Here is a 16,928-nt window from a genome sequence, read left to right as displayed (position 1 = left end):
GCAAACACCATGTTGATAGTCCCACACTCTCTCCAGAATCCACACTGGCTCTTTGGTAGGAGTCCCTGGCCAAGGTATAATGTAAGACAGTTAGGAAGACACCTGTTGAAGATCTCGCCTAAATCGACAGCAAGGATATTTGCCCATAGTTATCACAGACCTGTTAGTTACCCTTTCACTAATACAATAGACAATAGGTGCAGGAGTAGGCCATTCGACACTTTGAGCCAACACCGCTGATCATCCACAATCAGTACCCCATTCCGGCCTTTTCCCCATGTCCCTTGACTCCACTATCTTTAAGAGTTCTATCTAACTCTTGAAAGCATCCAGAGAATTGATTTCCATTGCCTTCCGAGGCAGAGCATTCCATAGATCCACAACTCTCTGGGTGAAAAAGTTTTTCCTCAACTCTGTTCTAAATGGCCTACCCCTTATTCTTAAACTGTGGCCTTTGGTTCTGGACTCCCCCAAAATCAGGAACATGTTTCCTGCCTCTAGCATGTCCAATCCCTTAATAATCTTATATGTTTCAATCAGATCCCCTCTCATCCTTCTAAATTCCAGTGTATACAAGCCCAGTCGCTCCAATCTTTCAACATATGACAGTCCCACCATCCCAGGAATTAACCTCGTGAACCTACGCTACACTCCCTCAATAGCTAGAATGTCCTTCCTCAAATTTGGAGACCAAAACTGCACACAATACTCCAGGTGTGGTCTCACTAGGGCCCTGGGCAACTGCAGAAGGACCTCTTTGCTCCTATACTCAACTCCCCTTGTTATGAAAATCAACATGCCATTAGCTTTCTTCACTGCTTACTGTACCTGCATGCGTACTTCTAGTGACTGATGAACAAGGACACCTATATCTCGTTGTACTTCCCCTTTTCCTAACTTGACACCATTCAGATAGTAATCTGCCTTCTTGTTCTTGCCGCCAAAGTGGATAACCTCACATTTATCCACATTAAACTGCATCTGCCACACATCTGCCCACTCACCCAACCTGTCCAAGTCATCCTGCATTCTCATAACATCCTTCTCACATTTCACACTGCCACACAGCTTTGTATCATCTGCAAATTTGTTAATGTTACTTTTAATCCCTTCATCTAAATCATTAATGTATACTGTAAAGAGCCGCGGTCCCAGCACCGAGCCTTGCGGTACCCTACTAGTCACTGCTTGCCATTCTGAAAGGGACCTGTTAATTCCTACTCTTTGTTTCCTGTCTGCTAACCAATTTTCTATCCATGTCAGTACCCTACCCCCAATACCATGTGCTCTAATTTTCCCTACTAATCTCCTATGTGGGAACTTATAGAACATAGAACAATACAGCACAGTACACACCCTTCAGCCCACAATGTTGTGTCAACCCTAAACCCTGCCTCCCATATAACCCTCCACCTTAAATTCCTCCATATACCTGACTAGTAGTCTCTTAAAATCCTCTGGCTCGCCCTTGCCCATTTCCATAGTTACATGCTCAAAAAATTCCAGAAGATTAGTCCAACATGATTTCCCCTTCGTAAATCCATGCTGACTCGAACCAATCCTGTTACTGCTATCCAAATGTGCCGCTATTTCATCTTTTATAATAGACTCCAGCATCTTCCCCACCACTAATGTCAGGCTAACTGGTCTATAGTTCCCTGTTTTCTCTCTCCCTCCTTTCTTAAAAAGTATGGGTGGATGATGGATGTATCCTTAAATTCCTTTGGAATCATTTATTTCTGCCACAAGAGTTGGAAGAGCTGTTGCAGTTTTTAAGTTAGCACTGTATCACCTTGGTTGTAGGCCTTCAGTACCTCCATCCCAACGGTAACGGTGTATGTAATTTTTCATTGATTCTGTTGAATCTCTTTGTTCTACTGTGAATATCCGCTGTGTATATGGTGACATATATGTTCTTTGAGTCTGTTTACTTTGGACTTTGAACTTTGGGGCCTTCAATGCTTCCAAATCTGTTTTCAGCTGAGTGGAACAAAACTGTGTATAGTATTCCAGGTGTGGTCTTACCAGCACGTCGTGCAACTGTAACACAACCAACCTGTTTTTAAACTCCAGCTCCTTTGCAATGAAAACCAGCGTATAATTTCCTTTCTTAACTACTTGTTGGCCTGCCTGCTAACTTATTGTGACTCATCAGCTGGAACACCTGGCTCCTCTAAGTTTACTGATCTGCAGTCTCTCTCTCTTTTCCCTCTCTACTGAGAGGATACTCCCACATTAATCACCAGTTGTCAGGTTTTCCTCCACCCACTTAATGTATCACGATCCTTTTGTAGGATCACAATGTCCTTATCTAAGTACGCTCTTCCATTTCATCATTCCTTCTTCTGGGTTACTAATGGAAATCAGAAGCAATCAAGAACCAAGAACCAATCCTTGGGGCATCAAAATGACCAGCAACACAGACAAAATGATGGAGGAACTCAGCAGGTCATGGCAACATCTATGGAAGTGAATAAACAGTTGACATTTTGGGCCCAGGCCCTTCTTCAGGACTGCTTCATCATAGGTGTTGCCTGACTTGCTGAGTTCTTCCAGCATTTTTTTTTGTATTGCTTTGGATCTCCCGCATCTACAAAATTCCTTGTGTTTATTAAAACCATCATCTCTGCTTTAAATAAAACCATAAGATGTAGGAACAGAATTAGGCCTTTCAGCCCATCGAGTCTGCTCTGCCATTCCATCATGCCCTATTTATTAACATTCTCCAATCCATTCTCCTGTCTTTTTCCCGTAACATTTGATACCTTTACTAATCAAGAACCTATTAATCTCTGCTTTAATATTTCTTGGGGGAGGGTGACATCTGTGGCAATTCCATCAATTCTCCACCCTCTGGATTGAGAAATTCCTCCTCATCTCTGTTCTAATGGGATGTCCTATTCTGAGGCTATGCGCTTTGGTCCAAGTCTCTCCCACTTTTGGAAACATCCTCTCTACGTCCACTCTATTGAGGCCTTTAGTTCTCGTCATCTCGTTGCCTGGAGGGATGTGGAGATCGTGGGGTGTGCAGAAGGGGGCTACCAGTTTGCTGCCTGGATTAGAGTGTATGAGTTATAAGGGAAGATTGGACAAACTTGGGCTGTTCTCCCAGAGTGTCAGAGGATGAGGGGAGACTTGATTTTAAAATTAAACTGACTGATTCTGATTCTGTTTCAATAGCATGGAAGAATTTTACACAGAAACATTGTTTGAAGAGGGGAACATGGCATCTGAGAATAAACTCAAAGAATGGAAATGGTGGTGGGGGGGGGACAGAGATAGGCAGGCTTGGAGGGTTTTTAAATTATGAGAGGCGTAGACAGAATAGGCAGCTAGAATCTTTTCCCTAGGGTACAAATGCCGGGAACCTGACGTTTTTAACATTTTTAAGATTAAGGGCGGAGTTTACAATCGACTTAAGGGGCAAGTTTATTGCATAGAGAGTGGCAGGTGCATGGAATGGGTTACTGGGGTACTGGCGGAATCAGGAATTTTAGTGTTTAAGAAGTATATATATATATAGATACAGGAAGAGAATAGAAAGACATAGAAGATACACAGGAAGGGGACATTCAGGATAAACTGGCAGCAAGATGAAGACAATATTGTGGGCTCAATGGCCTTTCCAGTGCTGTACTGTTCTATGTTCTATGTGCTCGTAACAGATGAAATTATTCATGGCCTATCCTGTGGGTGTTTGAACATTTAACAATATGCAAAACCTTGTACATCTGATTGCCCGACATTGTCTTCCAAGGTGATCAGGTGATTTGACTCTCTGCCCAGAGACAACAGCTGTGGATTGCATCACCATTGTCAGCTGTCTCTCTGTCCAGCCTAGGGACAAAGTTTCTGGCCAAGGCCATTACAGAGTCATGGAGCTACACAGTACAGAATCAGGCCCATGGACCCAGTTGGTCCATGCTGGTCCAAACAGATATAAGGCAGAATGCACTCTGACTGGCTGCATCATCATCTGGTATGGAGGCTCCAATACCCAGGATCAAGAGAGGCTGTAAAGGGTTGCAGACGCAGTTAGCTCCACAATGGGCACAATAATCTCCACCATCAAGGATATCTTCAAAAGGCAATGCCTCAAGAAGGCAGCTTCCTTATTTTGTGGGGCATGCCCTCTTCCATTACTGCCATCAGGGAGCATATTCAGGAGCCTGAAGACCCATACTCAATGTTATCTTCCCCTCTGCTATCAGATTTCTGAGGGAGGAGGATCACATTTCCTCCCCTCCACTAACAGATTCCCGAGGGAGGAGGAGCCCACTTCCTCCCCTCAGCGATCAGATTTCTGAAGGAAGAGGAGCCTATTTCCTTCCCCTCAGCTATCTGATTTCCGATGGAGAAGGAACCTGCTTCCCCCCCGCGCTGTCCGATTTCCGAGGGAGAAGGAACCTGCTTCCCCCCCTGCGCTGTCCGATTTCCGAGGGAGAAAGAACCTGCTTCCGCCCCTGCGCTGTCCGATTTCCGAGGGAGAAAGAACCTGCTTCCCCCCCTGCGCTGTCCGATTTCCGAGGGAGACGGAACCTGCTTCCCCCCCTGCGCTGTCCGATTTCCGAGGGAGAAGGAACCTGCTTCCCCCCCTGCGCTGTCCGATGTCCGAGGGAGAAAGAACCTGCTTCCCCCCCTGCGCTGTCCGATTTCCGAGGGAGAAGGAACCTGCTTCCCCCCCTGCGCTGTCCGATTTCCGAGGGAGAAGGAACCTGCTTCCGCCCCTGCGCTGTCCGATTTCCGAGGGAGAAGGAACCTGCTTCCCCCCCTGCGCTGTCCGATTTCCGAGGGAGAAGGAACCTGCTTCCCCCCCTGCGCTGTCCGATTTCCGAGGGAGAAGGAACCTGCTTCCCCCCCTGCGCTGTCCGATTTCCGAGGGAGACGGAACCTGCTTCCGCCCCTGCGCTGTCCGATTTCCCAGGGAGACGGAACCTGCTTCCCCCCCTGCGCTGTCCGATTTCCGAGGGAGACGGAACCTGCTTCCGCCCCTGCGCTGTCCGATTTCCCAGGGAGACGGAACCTGCTTCCCCCCCTGCGCTGTCCGATTTCCGAGGGAGAAGGAACCTGCTTCCCCCACTGCGCTGTCCGATTTCCGAGGGAGACGGAACCTGCTTCCCCCCCTGCGCTATCCGATTTCCGAGGGAGAAGGAACCTGCTTCCGCCCCTGCGCTGTCCGATTTCCGAGGGAGACAGAACCTGCTTCCGCCCCTGCGCTGTCCGATTTCCGAGGGAGACGGAACCTGCTTCCGCCCCTGCGCTGTCCGATTTCCGAGGGAGAAGGAATCTGTTTCCGCCCCTGCGCTGTCAGATTTCTGAAGGAGGAAGAACCCATGAACACGAGATCGTTATTCCTCTTTTTGTATTATTGTTTGTAACTTACAGTAATTTTTTGTGACTTGTGCTGTAACTGCTGCCACAAAACCATACCTTTCATGACCGTGATAATAAATCTGACTCTGATTCAATGTCATGGAAGACTTCTACACTGAAAAGTTGTTTGCGGTAGGTGGGGGTGGGCATATTTCAAAACACCTGAAAGAACGGAGTTTGTTGGGGTGGGGTGGCAGCTCGTGATAGAGCAGTGCAATTTGTATAGCTGGTGCTTCAGAGCTCCACACTGATGCTGGTTCGATTCCAACCTCAGCTGCTGTCTGTGTATGGAGCTTGCAACAGGGTTACAGAAACTTTGTGACCATGTGGGTACACCCCTTTCCCCCCATGTCCCAATGACACACGAGCCAGGATGTTCATTGGCAACTGCACCTTGTGCAGGAGAATCGGAATCAGATTGATTCTCAAAATGCAAAGTAAATGTATTATCAGGGTACATATATGTCACCATATACAACTCTGAGATTAATTTTCTTGCAAGCATGCTCAATAAATCCAGGGGTGGATTTTGGTGCATCCAATTTGAAGACAAAATATAATATAGATGGTGAGACTCTTGGCTGTGTGGAGGATCTGAGAGATCTTGGGGTCTGTGTCAGTAGTACACTCAAAGCTGCTGCACAGGTTGACAGAGTTGCTAAAAAGGTGTATGGTTTGTTGGCATTCATCAACCATGGGATTGAGTTCAAGAGCTGTGAGGTAATGTAACAGCTATATAACGTTGTTCAGACCCCACTTAGAGTACTGTGTTTAGTTCTGGTCACCTCACTACAGGAAGGATGTGGATACAATAGAGAGAGTGCAGGGGAGATTTACAGGGATGTTGCCTGGATTGGAGGGTGTACCTTATGAGAATAGGTTGAGTGTACTTGGCCCTTTTTTCCTCGGAGCAACAGAGGATGAGAGGTGACCTGATAGAGGTGTATAAGATGACGAGAGGCATTGATTGTATGGATAGCCAGAGGCTTCTTCCCAGGGCTGAAATGGCTAACATGAGGGAGCATAGTTTTTAAAGTGCTTGGAAATATGTACCAAGGGAATGCTAGGGGTAGGTTTTCCCACACAGAGAGTAGTGGCTGCATGGAATGCACTGCCAGTGTCAGTGGTAGAAGCAGATATAATAGGGTCTTTTAAGAGCCTCTTGAATAGTATATGGAGCTTAGAAATATAGAGGGCTATGCGGTAGGGAAATTCTAGGCAGTCTTTAGAGTAGTTTACATGGTTGGCACAATATTGTGGGCCAAAGGGCCTGTAATGTACTGTAAATTTTTATGCTCTATATTCTATGTTACCTCATCTCTTTAAGGCTCTATAAGGCACTCATGAGACTACACTTTGAGTGTTGTGCGCAGTTTTGGGCTCCTTATTTTAGAAAGGATATACTGACATTGGAGAGGGTTCAGAGAAGATTCACGAGAATGATTCCAGGAATGGGAGGGTTACCATATGTCTGGCAGCTCTTGGGCTGTACTCCCTGGAGTTCAGAAGAAAGAGGAGGGATCTTATAGAAACACTCCAAATGTTAAAAGGCCTGGACAGATTAGATAAGGCTAAGTTATGTCTCATGGTAGGGGATTCTAGGACAAGAGGGCATAACTTCAGGATTGAAGGACGTCTTTTTAGAACTGAGATTCAGAGAAGTTACTTCAGTCAGAGGGTGGTAAAACTGTGGAAATTGTTACCACGAATGGCAGTGGAGGCCAAGTCATTGTGTGCATTTAAAGCAGAGATAGATAGGTTCTTGATTAGCCAGGGCATCAAAGGGTATGGGGTGAAAGCAGGGGAGTGGGGATGACTGGATGAAGTGGATCAACCCATGATTGAATGTTGGAGCAGACTCGATGGGCTGAATGGCCCACTTCTGCTCCTATATCTTATGGCCTTATGGTCTTACCCACCACATCACCACATGCGTGTTGCATATGCCTATCTGCTTGACAAGTAATAAACCTTTCTGCAATATCTGCACACCATATTGCTAGAGCTTCCCATGAAGACTGTTGGAAACTATAAAGTTGGGGGACCTTTTGTTTAGCTCAATGCTTCAACTAAACTGCAAACCTTATCTATGAGTTTCAGACACCGTGTCGTGTTGTGACATTTCTACTTGACATGCCAAACAGCAGTCACTTGTAGCTTTTACTGTTCAGCTCCATCCATCTGGGACATCAGAAATGCAGATAACATTGAGCATGCATTGCAAAGCAAAGGTGGAGCAGAGAACTGCAGACCAGACTTCGGCCTTCTCTAAATTCCACAGCGAAATCAAAATTGGGTTTAATATCACCCGCGTATGTTGTGAAATGTATTGTTGTGGTAAGTCTGTTGAGATAAGGCTAAAGGAGCATACCCTGACAGAAAAGCAATGCGCTGGCGGCGCTCTTAACAGACCAAGGACCCGGCAGCCTCCTACAGCTAAGATGTGGGACCGGTTGTCCTGGGTTCACCCTTGCCACCGGGATTTACCTCATCATAGTGACGATAGTGATACTGGGGATGGCGCACCCCCTGTGGCACTTTAATATCTTCCTTGTGCAGGTCTCCACCTCCCCACGCTGCAGGATATGGAGTGGAGTGCTAGGTAGGCATGGTATTGGCAAGGTCAATGTAAATGGCATGAGGCTACTTACTCTTTGCTCTGAGCGTAACTTTACCATAACCTACACCATCTTCCAGCAGAAGGCAAAATATAAGACCTCGTGGATGCACTCTCACTCTAAACTTCGGCACATGATCGACTTCATCATTGTGAGATGTAGTGACATCAAGGATGTTCTCATCACCCGTGCCATGAGAGGTGCAGAGTGCTGGACTGACCATCATATGATTGTGGCCAAGCTCCATGTGAAAGTGCATCCCCCCTTGCAGCTGCAAAAACCCAATAAAAAGCAGCTAAATTGCAACCACCTGAGAAACACAGAAGCAAGAAGTGAGTTTTGAAGCATCCTAGCTGAGAAGCTAAGGGAGCTGGAACTTGACTGAGTTCAGAAAATACCATGGACAACAGTGGACCTATATCAGCTCTGTGCTCTGAGGCAGCAGCCCAATCCATCAGCCAAAAGAGCAGAAACCATCAAGACTGGTTTGACGATAACTCAGATACCATCCACTGCTTGCTTAAGGACATGCACAAAGCACACCGGGCAACTTTAGATAACCCTTCATTCATCAGCATCAGACAGCATTGGCAGGCAGCTCGGAGGAAAGAGCAAAAGGTAATATGGGCCATACAAAATGAGTGGTGGACTGAGAAGGCACATGAAATCCAGTCCTTTGCCGATAATAACGACATGCATAATTTTTACAGTGCTGTCAAAACCATCTACGGCCCAATAAATCGATGTGTTACTCCCCTGAAAACAGCAGATGGTCAAACACTTCTGAGGAATCAGAATACCATTCTGCTGAGGTGGGCTGAGCATTTTAAGACCCTGCTTAAACAGGATTCTGACGCAGACCCCCCCCCCCCCACCATCCTGGACAAACTGTCTGAACTTCCTCCTATCCACAACCTCAGTCTATCACCAACCTTTCAGGAGGTTCTATCAGCTGTCCATTCTCTTAAGAATAATAAGTCTCCTGGCACTGACAATATCCCAGCCGAGTTACTGTAGAACGGAGGGTACACCCTCTACCAGTACATCATCAAGGCCTGGACTGATGGGAACATCCCACAGCAATGGAGAAATGCAAACATCATTGTCATTTATAAGAACAAGGGTGACAAGGCCATCTGCGGCAATAGTAGGGGCATCTCACTCCTTTCTGTTGCTGGAAAGGTCCTGGCTAAGGTGATGCTTCAGAGGCTCATCTACAACATCACCGAGTCAATGCTGCCTGATTCGTAGGAAGAACAGGAGCACGATCGATATGATCTTCACAGCCTGGCAGCTTCAGGAACAGTGCCGGGAGCAACATCAGGACCTGTTTATGGGCTTTGTCGACCTCTGCAAAGCATTCAACACTGTGCAAAGAGAGCTCTTATGGGATGCCCTCCTCAGGTTTGGCTGTCCCAACAGGTTTGTTAACATCCTCTGCCAGTTCCATGATGGGATGACTGCTCGGGTGACCATAGGAGGGCAAGAGTCCAAGCCCTTCCTTGTACGCACAGGGGTGAGGCAGGGGTGTGCTAGCACCAGTGCTCTTTAACATCTTCCTCCTGTGTGCTACCAAGCTTCTCCACAATGAGATTGAGGATAGCAGCAGTGTGGCAGTGGACGTCAGATTAGATGGCCCCTTTAACATCAGGAGGCTCCACGCAACCATCAAACTCCGTAGAGAACGGGTCCTGGAGCTGCACTATGCAGATGACTGTGCTCTTGTGGCCCATACTCTGGAGGATCTTCAGACTGTCCTTGCTGTGGCGGTGAGAGCGTACAGCAGGGTGGGGCTGACTGTCAATACTATTGGTTTGTCAAAGGAGTACCAGTGTCCCACACACCCTACCTGCCTTCATTGTTGGTGACAAAAAGCTGTCAATAGTGTCAAATATCTGGGGGGCATTCTCTCTGAGGATAGCATTTACAATGACACCCAAAACCGCACTAAACAGGCATCAGCTGCCTTTCAGAGACTTTGGCTTAGAATCTTTCAGAACAGGAGCCTCTGTCCCCCACAAACGTCGCTGTATACCAAGCGGTCTGTGTCACCATCCTCCTTTGTGGCTGTGAAGCTTTGGTAACCTACAGCCGTCACATCAAGTCCTTGGAGCACTTCCACATAAGCTGCCTTCAGCGCATCCTGGGAATTACCTGGCGTGAGCGGGTGCCTCACACTGAAATGCCTGTAAAGACCAACTGCAGAAGTATTGAGGTCATGATCACCCAACGTAAGCTGCAGTGGCTGAGGCACGTTATAAGGATGCCCCCATGTCGGCTATCCTGTAGAGTGTTATACAGCTAGCTACATCATGGCTGACGCTCAGCTGGAAGGCCAAAGAAGTCACTATAATGATCAAATGAAGAATGCTTTAAGGAAGTGTAAGATCAGAGCTGAGGACCTGGAGGATGTTGCTGCTGACCGTAACACTTGGTGACAGCTGTGTAGGGACAGGGTTCATATTCTGGAGATGGAAAGAACAACCAGAAGTCAGCAGAAGAGAGCCAGGAGAAATGCAGCCATGGTTGCCATCACTACCACCACCACCACATATACATGTCCCACCTGCAATAGAACTTGTGTGTCCAGGATAGGACTGTATAGATTTCACCGTTAAAGGAGTGGATGTTGTTATCGGATTATGATGGACAACCGAAGAAGATTGTTGTGTGGCAGCAGTACAGTGCAATACATTATAATAAAAAATTGTAAATTACATTGAAAAAATATATATCTTAAAAAAAGTTAAACTTTGTGTTCATGGGTTTAATGTCCATTCAGAAATCTGATGGCAGAGGGGAAGAAGCTGTTCCTAAATTGTTGAGTATGTGTCCTCAGGAAAATATACCTCCTCCCTGATGGTTGCAATGAGGAGAGGGCATCTACTGGGTGGTGCGGGTGTTTAATGATGGATGCTGCCTCTTTGAGGCATTGCTTGTTGAAGATGTCTTGGATGCTGGGAGGCTAGTTATGAAGTTTATAATGGATGAACTTTATAAAGATCAACAAAATCCTGCAGATGCAGAGCCTTGAGGTAATGTTGTAGATCAGAGTTTGCCAACTGTTTTTTTAGCCCAATCCCTTCCTAAAGCACCTTTATACTTGTCAATGCTCCCCTTAGACACAATATACTTTCCGCCACTCCCATGAAATCATGTTTAACATATGCTAACATGAGAAAAACAAGTTCTGCTTTAAATTTTTATGCCTTTAACCCTAACTTACGTAGTACCTGTGCTCTGTACAGCAGCTTCAATATCAACATGATCCTTGAGCTTAATGGTTTTTAGCAAGAGTGAAATATCTGGTTCAAGCTGTGACAGCAAAAGCCTTAAGTTCCCACACATAACAGTATCCAAGTGGTTTCTGTTTTTGTGAGTATGTGGTTCACTGCACGATAGCCTCTTTCTAAAGGTAGGAGGACAGAAGTGCAATGAAGAACAGTTTGACTCTTCTTCAAAGAACAGGAAACTTCATATGACAATGTAGCCACATATCACAAAAGCCAACATTTTTGACCAGCACTTTTGTTTCTTCATCATCTGAATTTTAATAATTTCTTGCAAGCTTTCTTCCTGTTCTTCCACCTTGTAAAGAAACAGATTAAATTGAAATTTCCTGATTGTTCAGGTCCTTGAATCCTTTCTGAAAATTGCATTTCAGTGACTACAGGTATAAGCAGTACTTTTGCAAATCACTGTCTGTGAAAGAGTGCCATACTTTCCATGCAGGATCTATGAGAACATTCTTCTCCCAATGTTTTGCTTATATATTTCCAATTTTCTGGAAAAACTGGACACTGCACTTTTTGCCTGGAATAATTTGAAATTCTCACCCTGCAGTTTCATATTCAGAAGGTTCATTTTGTCATACAGATTGGCTAGGTATGCCACATCTCCACATAAAAGTTCACCCTTGTTTCCCAAGCTCTCGTCAACTTTGAGAAAAAATTCAACCACAGTGTCAGAAAGATCAAAAAAAACATTTTAAGCAGCAACCTTTTGAAAGCCAACACACTTCGGTGTAAAGAAGCAAGAGTTCAAGCTCTTCATTGTTATCCTGGCATAACTGGAAAAATATTCTGGTATTTAATGGATGTGCTTTAATTTTGTTGATAGCAGCTATTACAATAATCATGCTTGAAAAAAGTTGCTGGCTGAGGTTTTCTGCTGTGATATGTTGCCAACAAATTACACAATGGTTTGCAAACTGACTTGGAATTACTTTTTCATAAATGCCACTAAACCAGCATGGCGATCTGTCATATATAGTGTTACATAAGAACATAAAGAATAGGAGCAGGAGTGGGCCATCTGGCCCATTGAGCCTGCCCCGCTATTCAATAAGATCATGGCTGATCTGTCCGTAAACTCAACTCCATCTACCTGCCTTTTCCCCATAACCCTCAATTCCCCTGCTATGTAAAAACCTATCTAATTAAATCTTAAATATATTTAGTGAAGAAGCCTCAACTGCTTCCCTGGGCAGAGAATTCCACAGATTCACCACTCTCTGGGAAAAACAGTTTCTCCTCATCTCTGTCCTAAATCTTCTCCCCTGAATCTTGAGGCAATGTCCCCTAGTTCTAGTAAAGTGTTCAATCTTTTACATAGGAAATTGTGTTCCTAATCAGAATACTTTTATCCTCAATATACATTTTGAGCTCGTTCTAGATTGATTCTCTTCATAAGCTTTTCCATTTTTGATAAACCATACATATGTCATTGGTAATGCCTCATTGTCTCACATAGTTGACTCATCCAGTTGTATTGCAAATTCTGTTTTTTGTAGCTCTGTGCATAGTTGATACTCAATATCTTCTCTCAATGAGCTACAGAATTATTACTCAGAGGAATTGATTTGAAAACACTGGTATCCATTTTGAGAACAGTGGTGAGCACCTCTGATACAGCAGTCATTAATCTTTTCCCATTTGTTTGAGATATTTCACACTTCGCTATCATTTTGGAAATGTTATAAGAAGCAATGAGACCACTATCAAGGGGATTTTTAGCTTTCTTGGCAAGTGACTCAAGTGTGTAATCAATTGTTTTCAATTGTTTCTTTCATCTTCAGAAACTGAGTAATACCATGAGTAGCCTTTTCAGGAAGTCTTTTATGGAAGTGTTCCTGCAATCTTGGTGGTTTGTTTCATGGCTTCATTAGGCAGTACAGTATTTCAAAAAGACACATGGGTTGTCGCTAATCTGACAGGGAACAGAATAAAACCATTTTCCCCATATGTAACATTGTATTGATGCACTTTCTGTGGTTTCTATTTCTTCACAGGATTAGAACTCAAGGCTTCACTGCCTTCAGACTCATAGAGACTATGCCACACGTATTTATCCATCATTAATGGAGCTAAACTAAAATAAAAAAAATAACACACACTGGTAATGCCTATTGAATGTTGAAGATGGCAGCAAGTTGACATAGAGGAAACAACAGTAGCGACATGCAAAGGAACAGCAAGGCGAAGATGAAGATGATCACAACAGGGAAAGTTATGTCGACAAGGATTCAGATTGGAATCTGAACGTTAGTCAGGAGAGAGCTGATGTTTGGCAAGCTACCTTTATGCTTTTCTATTTAGCGTGATTGACAATTCATAATCCCGAAGATAGTTCTTGACTGCACATATAAAGCTGAGGTCGTTTTGAATACCTCAAGAGGAATCCACAGGGTTGGTAGGTTCACTGATTGGCTGTATTTCACTGTTTGGTTCCAGCCAGCGCTCTATTGTTGCATGATCTGTCTTGTGCAGATCTGTAGAGAAAGTTGAGAGGGTGTACTTGACTTCGTTCTTCCTGTGTTTTCTGGAAGTGTCTGCTCCACTAATGGCTGTCAGGTCTTGTGCCTCAAGTCAGGGTGTCACCTACCACTCCCACAAGAATCTTGAATGTTCCCCCATTACTTCTATTTCCCCTAACACCCCACTTAGGACATGTAACCGCCCCCATTGGGAATCACTGTTGTTAGTCTATGACTGACCAGGCGTGGAGTATTGTGTTCAATTTGGTCACCTCAGTATAGCAAGGTATGTTAGGATAATGCGGCATAGAAAGATTGAACAGCCAGACACATTTTCCAAGGGTGGAATAGCTAATAAGGAAGAATATAATTTTAAGGTGATTGGAGGAAAGTATAGAATCATAAAAACATAGAACATTACAGCACGGAAACAGGCCTTTTGGCCCTTCTTGGCTATGCTGAACCATTTTTCTGCCTAGTGCCACTGACCTGCACCCGGCCCATATCCCTCCATACACCTCTTATCCATGTACCTGTCCACGTTTTTCTTAAATGTTAAAAGTGAGCCAGCATTTACCACTTCATCTGGCAGCTCATTCCACACTCCCACCACTCTCTGTGTGAAGAAGCTCCCACTTAATGCTCTCTTTAAACTTTTCCCCCTTCACCCTTAACCCATGTCCTCTAGTTTTTTTCTCCCCTAGCCTCAGTGGAAAAAGCCTGCTTGCATTCACTCTTTCTATACCCATCGTAATTTTATACACCTCATCAAATCACCCCTCATTCTCCTACACTCCAGGGAATAAAGTCCTAACCTATTCAACCTTTCTCTGTAACTCAGTTTCTCAAGTCCCAGTAACATCCTTGTAAACCTTCTCTGCACTGTTTCAACTTTATTAATATCCTTCCTGTAATCTGGTGACCAAAACTGCACACAATATTCCAAATTTGGCCTCACCAATGCCTTATACAACCTCACCATTACATTCCAACTCTAACACTCAATACTTTGATTTATAAAGGCCAACTTACCAAAAGCTCTCTTAACGACCCTATCTGCCTGTGATGCCTCTTTTAGGGAATTTTGTATTTGTATTCCTAGATCCCTCTGTTCTATTGTACTCCTCAGTGCCCTACCATTTACCTTGTATGTTCTACCTTGGTTTGTCCTTCCAAAGTGCAATACCTCACACTTGTCTGTTTTAAACTCCATCTGCCATTTTTCAGCCCATTTTTCCAGCTGGTCCAGATCCCTCTGCTAGCTTTGAAAACCTTTCTCACTGTCCACTACACCTCCAGTCTTTGTATCATCAGTAAATTTGCTGATCCTGTTTACCACATTATCATCCAGATTAATGATATAGATGACAAATAACAATGGACCCAGCACTGATCCCTTTTGGCACACCACTAGTCACAGGCCTCCACTCAGAGAAGCAATCCTCTACTACCACCCTCTGACTTTTCCACTGAGCCGATGTCTAATCCAATTTACTACCTGACCATGTATAGCTAGCAACTGAATCTTCCTAACTAATCTCCCATGCGGGACCTTGTCAAAGGCTTTACTGAAGTCCATGTAGACAACATCCACTGCCTTTCCTGGTAACCTCCTCGAAAATCTCTAATAGATTTGTTAAACATGACCTGCCACGCACAAAGCCGTGTTGACTCGCCCTAATAAGTTCCTGTCTATCTAAATACTTGTAGGTCCTATCTCTTAGTACTCCTTCCAATAATTTACCTACTACTGATGCCAAACTTACCAGCCTATAATGTCCCGGATTACTTTTAGAGGCTTTTTTAAACTACGGAGCAACATGAGCTATCCTCCAATCCTCTGGCACCTCACCCGTAGATACCAACATTTTAAATACATCTGCCAAGGCCCCTGCAATTTCAACACCAGTCTCCTTCAAAGTCCGAGGGAATACCCTGTCAGGTCCAGTGGATTTATCTACTCTGATTTGCCTCAAGATAGCAAGCTCCTCCTCCTCTTCAATCTGTATTAAAAATGTTTATCTTTAGAAAGATGCCATGAGTCTGCAATGATGGAGGACATACATAAAGACGTTGTCAGGGCTCAAGAGACTGAGTTTGGGAAGACTATAATTTCTTTCCTGGAGCGCAGGAGACTGAGAATTCATCTTATAGAAGCTGCAAAATATTGTGAGGAGCATAGATGAGGTGAAATACACACAGTCATTTTCTCAAGGTTGGGAAGTCAAGAACTGGAGGACATAGGTTTAAGGTTTTGTTGTGGGGGAGGGTTAATAGGAATTGAGCAGCTGGTTTGTACATAGACTGACCTGCCGGAGGAGGTGATCGAGGCAAGCGCTATAACAACATTTAAAACTCATCTGGACAGGTACATGGATAGGAAAGAGGATTGCTGCTGAGAGGATCATCAGGTCTCTTTTACACCCACCTGAGATATTTATCAGGAATGCTACATTTTCAAAGTCCTTAGCACTGTCAGTGACCCCTCCCATCTCTTTAACCACCCCACCTTTACCATCAGGTAGAAGATAACATAGTATTAGGACGAGGACTGTCAGGACGGGAAACACCTTCTTCCCCCTGGCCAAAGGCTACTGAATTCCCTGCCACCACCCATATGTGAGTAAAAATGACACACCAGTAGTGTTATACTGTTTATATCTTGGCCGGTAAATGCACATTATGCTGTAGAATATCTTTTGTTATTTTAAAATTTATTTGTGGTAATATTACTTTGTGTGTTGTGTGTGAGTTATAAGTACTGTGTTGTGCAACTTGGTCCAGCGGACAGTTGATTTGTTTGACCGTGTATGAATGTCAATAAACTTGAACTTGAACTTAATGGGCCAATAGATGAAATCTTGATTAGAATGGACAGGCTAGGCCGAAGGGCTTGTTTCCACGTTGTACCATTCTGTGACTCATACAGAGAGGACTTGAGGTCAGCGTCGAACCTGAAACACTGTGTTCATGTCAAGGCAACGGGAAAACAGTCACTGCATGCCAATCCCAAAATAGATTTCAACTGGCAAGAATTCATGCTGAGCAGTTAATGGAAAAGGGAGGGGGTTATCCACCTGATATTTGTCTTCAATGTTCCACTTTGATCCCTCTCCCCTTCCCCTTCCCGCTCATGACAGCGGAGTTCAGGAGAGTGAATGTTAAGGATTAGTCTCAAAGGA

Source organism: Hypanus sabinus, chromosome 5 (assembly GCF_030144855.1).
Source record: "Hypanus sabinus isolate sHypSab1 chromosome 5, sHypSab1.hap1, whole genome shotgun sequence".
Taxonomy (NCBI): Eukaryota; Metazoa; Chordata; class Chondrichthyes; order Myliobatiformes; family Dasyatidae; genus Hypanus; species Hypanus sabinus.
Note: the sequence above shows the minus strand (reverse complement) of the source record.